The following is a 7,029-nucleotide window of genomic DNA, read 5'->3' on the forward strand; positions in this document are numbered from 1 at the left end:
TCGTTTGAGTTCATCTAGATGCCATAATCATCGTTGCAAGAGTGCTATATGATGTTAATCTGCTGAAACTGTTATAACTTGGTGATTTGTCATTTTTGTTGCTTTTGATGTGTGCATCCTATGAGCTTGATGTCTACATGTGTTTTCAACTACATCATGCCATATTTACAGAGGTGCATTCCATGTATTTTTGTGAGTCTTGTACTGAGTGCATCTAGCTCGTGAAGTAGGGTACTTGCTGTCACTGTTTTGCTAGTCTGAATCTGCTATATCATGTTGCTATGTAAACCTGCTGCTACAAGTCATTCTATGCATAATCTGGAGATGTTCACTAAGGATGATTTGTTATACATGTCATGCTATATCCATCCATGCCCCTTTTTGCATTTATAGCCTGCTGTAGCTTGTTGTTATCTTGCCCTCAAAGTTGCTAAATAATGTTGCTGTCAGCCTGTTAACATTAAGTTCAATGTTGCCATGATTGTTGCTAGTGATCCATGCACCCTATGAACTTTCTATTACCATTCTTAGCTTCATAAATATGTATTATTACTGTTGGTCACCTTGTCATGCCATGTATTGCTCTGTGATGAGTGGTACAAGCTCACCAACATGCCTACTTATTGATGTTCCTGCCATGTCTGAATCTGTCATATAACTTGCCATGTTTACATGGGTGCCATCATATCTTCTGTGCATTTTTGGCTCATGTTCATTAAGGGACATTTGTTCTATGCGTTTAGTAGATTCACACCATGCCTTTGTTTTCCATAATAAGTTTGTGTAACATGTTGTTTGATAGCTCTAAACATTGCAACCTGATGTTATTTTCTGCTAAGTCTGGAACTGTTATTATTTGCAATCTTGCCATGTGCTTTTGAGCATGTTATAGTGTTTTCTGGAGATAGCTCAGTTTTCATGATTTGTCCTGCCTTACCTGTACTTCATGCCCATGCCTTTTGTTTTCACGTTGAGGTGTTGTAGCATATTGTTTTGATGCTTGCTAGATGCCTAGTTGCTGTTTTGGACAGCTTGACCTTTAAACTTGTATAGAGTGTATGTGTTGAACCGTTGCTCCGTTTTGGAGTGTGCTCTATATGAAACTTGCTTGATTTTGCATGTAGTTTCATATTATCATTTTGCATCCATGTTTTGAGAGTGTTTGCTTGGTGTTTGTATGTATTTTGCATAAATGCCATGTTTAACTTGTTTTGCTCATATCTTCTAGGCCGTAGCTCCGAACTAAATGAACTTTATATGCAACTTGACTAGAATTTCGTGTAGATTCTCTTGGTGCATCTTAACTTGTTGTTTAACAACTTCAACTTAACGGTTATTCAGATCTGGACCAATTTCGAAATTTGCATATGAGGACTTACCGGATTTGTTATATGTTGTTTCCGGCCTCATTTAAACTTGCCTTGATATGTTGTTCTTGTTTGCATCATCTCTTGTCATGAGTAGCCTCATCTAGCGTTGTCATGCATCATGCTTGGTTGTGCATCATGTCTTGTCTATGTCTGGTGTGTTTACCATGTTGTGTGCTTCTTCTCGATAGTTCCTGTTTCGTTGCGATCGTGATGATTCGTTCGTCTACGCTTGGTTCGGCTTCATCCGTTCGTCTTCTTCATGGACTCGTTCTTCTTCCTTGCGGGATTTCAGGCAAGATGACCGTCACCCTGGATCTCACTACTATCATTGCTATGCTAGTTGCTTCGTTCTATCGCTATGCCGCGCTACCTATCATTTGCTCTTCAAGCCTCCCTATTTGCCATGTCAGCCTCTAACCTTTGTCACCCTTCCTAGCAAACCGTTGCTTGGCTATGTTACCGCTTTGCTCAGCCCCTCTTATAGCGTTGTTAGTTGCAGGTGAAGTTGAAGATTGCTCCATGATGGACAGGATTATGTTGGGATATCACAATATCTCTTATATTATTAATGCATCTATATACTTGGTAAAGGGTGGAAGGCTTGGCCTTATGCCTGGTGTTTTGTTTCACTCTTGCCGCCCTAGTTTCCGTCATACCGGTGTTATGTTCCCGGATTTTGCGTTCCTTACGCGGTTGGGTGATTTATGGGACCCTCTTGACAGTTCTCTTTGAATAAAACTCCTCCAGCAAGGCCCAACCTTGGTTTTACCATTTGCCTCACCTAGCCCTTTTTCCCTTGGGTTTCCGGAGCCCGAGGGTCATCTTTATTTACCCCCCCCCCCCCGGGCCAGTGCTCCTCCGAGTGTTGGTCCAAACTAGAGCACCGTGCGGGACCGTCCCTTGGCAACTTGGGTTATGTTGGTACCTGTACGCTTCGCTTATCCGGTGTGCCCTGAGTACGAGATATGTGCAGCTCCTATCGGGATTTGTCGGCACATCGGGCGGCTTTGCTGGTCTTGTTTTACCATTGTCGAAATGTCTTGTAAACCGGGATTCCGAGTCTGATCGGGTCTTCCTGGGAGAAGGTATATCCTTCGTTGATCGCGAGAGCTTATCATGGGCTAAGTTGGGACACCCCTGCAGGGTATAAACTTTCGAAAGTCGTGCTTGCGGTTATGTGGCAGATGGGAATTTGTTAATGTCCGGTTGTAGATTACTTGACATCAGATTCCAATTAAAACGCATCAACCGCGTGTGTAGCTGTGATGGTCTCTTTTCGGCAGAGTCCAGGAAGTGAACACGGTTTTGGGTTATGTTTGACGTAAGTAGGAGTTCAGGATCACTTCTTGATCATTGCTAGCTTCACGACCGTTCCTTTGCTCCTCTTCTCGCTCTTATTTGCGTATATTAGCCACCATATCATGCTTAGCCACTGGTGCAACCTCACCACTTTACCCCTTCCTTTCCCTTTAAGATTTGCTAGTCTTGATACCCATGGTAATGGGATTGCCGAGTCCTCGTGGCTCACAGATTACTACAACAACTGTTGCAGGTACAGGTTATGCGATGATCATGACGCGAGAGTGATGTTTACTTGTTTTGGAGTTCTTCTTCTGCTTCTTCTTCGATCAGGGGATAGGTTCCAGGTTGGCAGCCTGGGCTAGCAGGGTGGATGTCGTTCGAGTTTCTGTTTGTGTTTCATCCGTAGTCGGATGTTGCTCTTATGTATTGTGAAGTTGTATTCGTGTGGCATTGCATGCCTTATGTATGTATCCCCATCTATTATGTAGTGTTGATGTAATGATATCCACCTTGCAAAAGCGTCTTCAAGATGCGCTTCTATCCTTGGTGGGACCTTCGAGTTCTTTAGGATAGGGTCGCATCTTGGGCGTGACAGGAGCCTCCAATTAAGTTGTGGAGATTGCCCAACCTTGTTTGTAAAGGTTTGGTCGTCGCTTTCAAGGGCACCAATAGTGGAATCACGGCATCTCGCATTGTGTGAGGGCGTGAGGAGATTACAGTGGCCCTGGTGGCTTCTTGGGGAGCATGTGCCTCCACACCGCTCCAACGGAGACGTACTTCCTCTAAAAGGGAAGGAACTTCGGTAACACATCCTCGTCTCCACCGTCTCCACTCTTGGTTATCTCTTACCTTTACTTGTGCAAGCTTTCATTGTGATGTATCCCGTGCTTGCATGTGTGCTTGTTGTTGTTGCATCATATAGGTTGCTCACCTAGTTGCTCATCCAGACAACATACTTTGGTGCTAAGTTTAATTTGATCAAGAAAAACTAAAAATTGTTAGTTGCTTATTCACCCTCCTCCCTCTAGTTAACTATATCGATCATTTCAATAAGAATTTAGAAAACATATTTTTTTAAATATAGACAAAATTTTAAGTTGTGTGTTTTTTTGAAACACAAACTATTCAGTAATGCAAAAATATATGAAAAGGGGAATATTTTTTGAAATTATGAACAACATTTTGAAACCCATAGATTTTTAAAAAAAATTCTGAACAATTTTGGAAATTTTGAACAAAATTTTAAAACAAGAACACTTCTTAATATTTTGAATAGGTATGAAAAGAAAAAATAAACTTGAAAACGGAAATTGAAAAAAGCAAAAAAGGGAAAACAAAATTTAGAAAAAGAAACAGGAAAAGGAAAACGAAAATGGGCCAGCCCAGTTTGGGGCGCCTTTGTGCGGAGCCCCCGCAGGGTGCGGCAAATGGGTTTTCCTTGCAAAATCACTAATTGAGGAGTACTGCTTCTAAAGATCACTTTCACCTCTCCAGATCGCCACTTGTCGCAACTTGGGAGTTTTCCCCCTTTTCATAGATTCGTCTATTCAACTCTGCGTCCAAATTTCGAACGTTTTTACTATTAGATTTCTCGCATGGAGATCTTCAAAATTAGATCCCATGTTGATGGGTTTTGAAGAACTTTTTTCCAAAAAAAACTAGATGAAAAAAAATCATACGGGAAGCACCTTTTTTTTCCTTTCCAAAAGCCGTTTCCGAGAGGAAAATCCGTGCCTCTCGCTGAAGAAAAAAACACGTTTTTCCATTTCCGAGAGGTACGGCCGTGCCTCTCGTGGAAGTAAAACCGTGTCTCTCGCGAAAGCAAAAGAAAATGTTTTTTTTTCGTTTCTGAGAGGCAGTCATGCCTCTCGCGAAAGCAAAGCCGTGCCTCTCACGATAGCAAAAAAACGCGTTTCTTCATGCAAAACTTCTCTTTTTCATTATTTTTTTAGTCGGAAAGCTAAGAAAGATCGGTGAAAAATTGAAAAGCCAAAAAAAACATCTAAAAAGGCTAAAACGCGTGCAGAAAAAAATAAAAAATCCGAAGGGAGCGTCAGAGCACAACACATGACGGCGGCTGAGAGGGCGTCACTTGACGCGCTCTCAGCCCATCTCAAATGACCTTTAAGGAGACTTCCGAAGGAGCGCTGATCAGTAAGTTGCTCTAGTTTTCCTGAGGATCTGCCGTCGTTGTAGAGGATCCTCCCTGAAACAACACTCGTTGGACACCCAGCAAACTTGGCCCACGTGGCAGCGCGAGCGCGAGACAGCGGCCCCAAACTTGCCGCGGAACCGCATTTCTCGAAACTCAAATCAGCGTTGTGCTGTTACTCAAAAAGAAAAGAATTTTTTTATGGAAACCTGATACTGCCACTCAAGATCTTTTGAGTGGCAGTATCAGGTTTCCATAAAAAAATTGGTTGCAGCATCACGTAGGAGGTGTCTTTACCCAAGCAACGGACCGAACCATGGGTACTTCCAACTTAGACTCGTCTAATATTTAAGTGCTCGGCCCTCTGCACAAACTAATTCAGGTAAATTGTTAGAAAAGAACTACTCCTAATTCAGTAGGATATCGAGCTCTTGGCTGTTTGCAGGTTCAGAGAGAGGGAGAGAGAGAGAGACGACTGTGCACAGCAGGGACGGATGGCCGGCGGCTACCAGTGTAGCACCACCTGCCAGTAAAACAAACTCCGGAACGTGCCAATGTCGATTACTCGTCTATCTAATCCCTCGAAAAACACCATCCAGTCGAGTTAACACAGACGCACAGTGAAACAGTCATACGGATGGGATACGAACTGCACCTCGGCACATGCATCCATCTCTGAATGTATGCACCAGCCAGTGGAACCGGATCTGGATGGCCCGAGCCACTGTGCGCACAGTCGAAAAACTTATGGCCTGCATGGGGACGAAGGTCGATCGGAATCTTCGATCTACGGCAGCTTTTCATCTCTGCATTACAACACCACGGCGATCGCCTGCTGCCAGGTAGAGACGGCGAGGCGAGGATGCGTGCTGTCGGTCACACAGATCATCGGCCTGATCTCTTTCTTACTGGCGCACAGGAGCCAGCCAGGCCGGCTTTGTATAACTGCCACTGGGGGAGGCCTGACAGTGCGAGTTGAATGCTCGCTTCAGGCTTTACGTCTGGTAGCTAGATCGGCAGCTTGTGATTTAACCTGTCCCAGTAAAAAGCTCTGCATTCGCGGCTTTGTAGCCAGGTTTACTGACGACTTGGCATAGCTGCTCGGGATGATTGCCGTATTGAGGAATTCACTCGAGACAGTAGAGCGGTGCAGAAAATGACTTGTCATATATTCAGACGTTCAGAAATTCGAGAAATTGGAGCGGTGCAAACTGTCAAACACATTCTTTTTTTTGTTTTGAAGCAGGTGCATTCTTGAATTTATTCCTGTGTTAGTGATCGTAGCTAGTTTATTCCTTTTCTCATACGAAATTCAAGGCACCTACAGTACTACTGAATGGCTGATTGACCGCATATATTCCTCCAATAAATGGCCTGTTTCGTGTTCTTGTTCCTCGGACATTGGTAAAAAAAACGCACGTCTTTCTCTTCTATAGCCTGACGAAGAAGAGAAATCTCCTCTCGTGGCCGCAGGATCGTAAGGCATCATGCATCTACAATTCCGCACAAGATAACGTACGACGAATTGCATGAATTCATGGTCGATCCGCGACTGCACTGCGCGCATGATTTGCCGTGCATGCATGGTAGATGGCGGGGCGCTCATTGAAATTTCCTTCTACCCCACTCACCCCACCGCGCCATGAATTTCACATGTGCCCGTGTAACGAGTGCATCCGCTAGCTACTGGCACAGCAGTACCACCTCATATGGATGGCGCCATGAATGAGTGAATGGGAGCCGACCGGGCGGTAGCTGCCTACGCACGTACAACACGGCCGGCGGTGTAGCTTTGCCGACTATGGTATATTTAGGCGGGAGCGCGTAGCTCTTTTAAGCTACGGGTTCCATGAGCGACAGCGAGCGTCGACGGCCGTTGAGCCGTAACAGTGGCCAGCGGCACAGTACATGCTGCCTATCACGACGGAATTATGACCATCTCAAGCTTTTATTTTCTTCTCTTTTCTGGTGGGAGTTACCGGTTGGTTGGCATTCATGGCGAGGGAGGCCTATTGATTAACCTCTGCCAGCCGGCCGGCCTCTCCGACGCTAGCTAGCTTGCAGGTAGGACGACTGGCGGTTAGTCAGGGGCCCGGCCAGGCGCGCCCAAGGATGAAAAATGGATGCAATGTACTCCCATGGCGTTTTGAGTTTCTCCTACAGCGGTGTGGAGTCCATGGACGGAGACGGAGAGACGCGCGCGAC

This window comes from Triticum aestivum, chromosome 2B (genome assembly GCF_018294505.1).
Source record: "Triticum aestivum cultivar Chinese Spring chromosome 2B, IWGSC CS RefSeq v2.1, whole genome shotgun sequence".
Classification (NCBI taxonomy): domain Eukaryota; kingdom Viridiplantae; phylum Streptophyta; class Magnoliopsida; order Poales; family Poaceae; genus Triticum; species Triticum aestivum.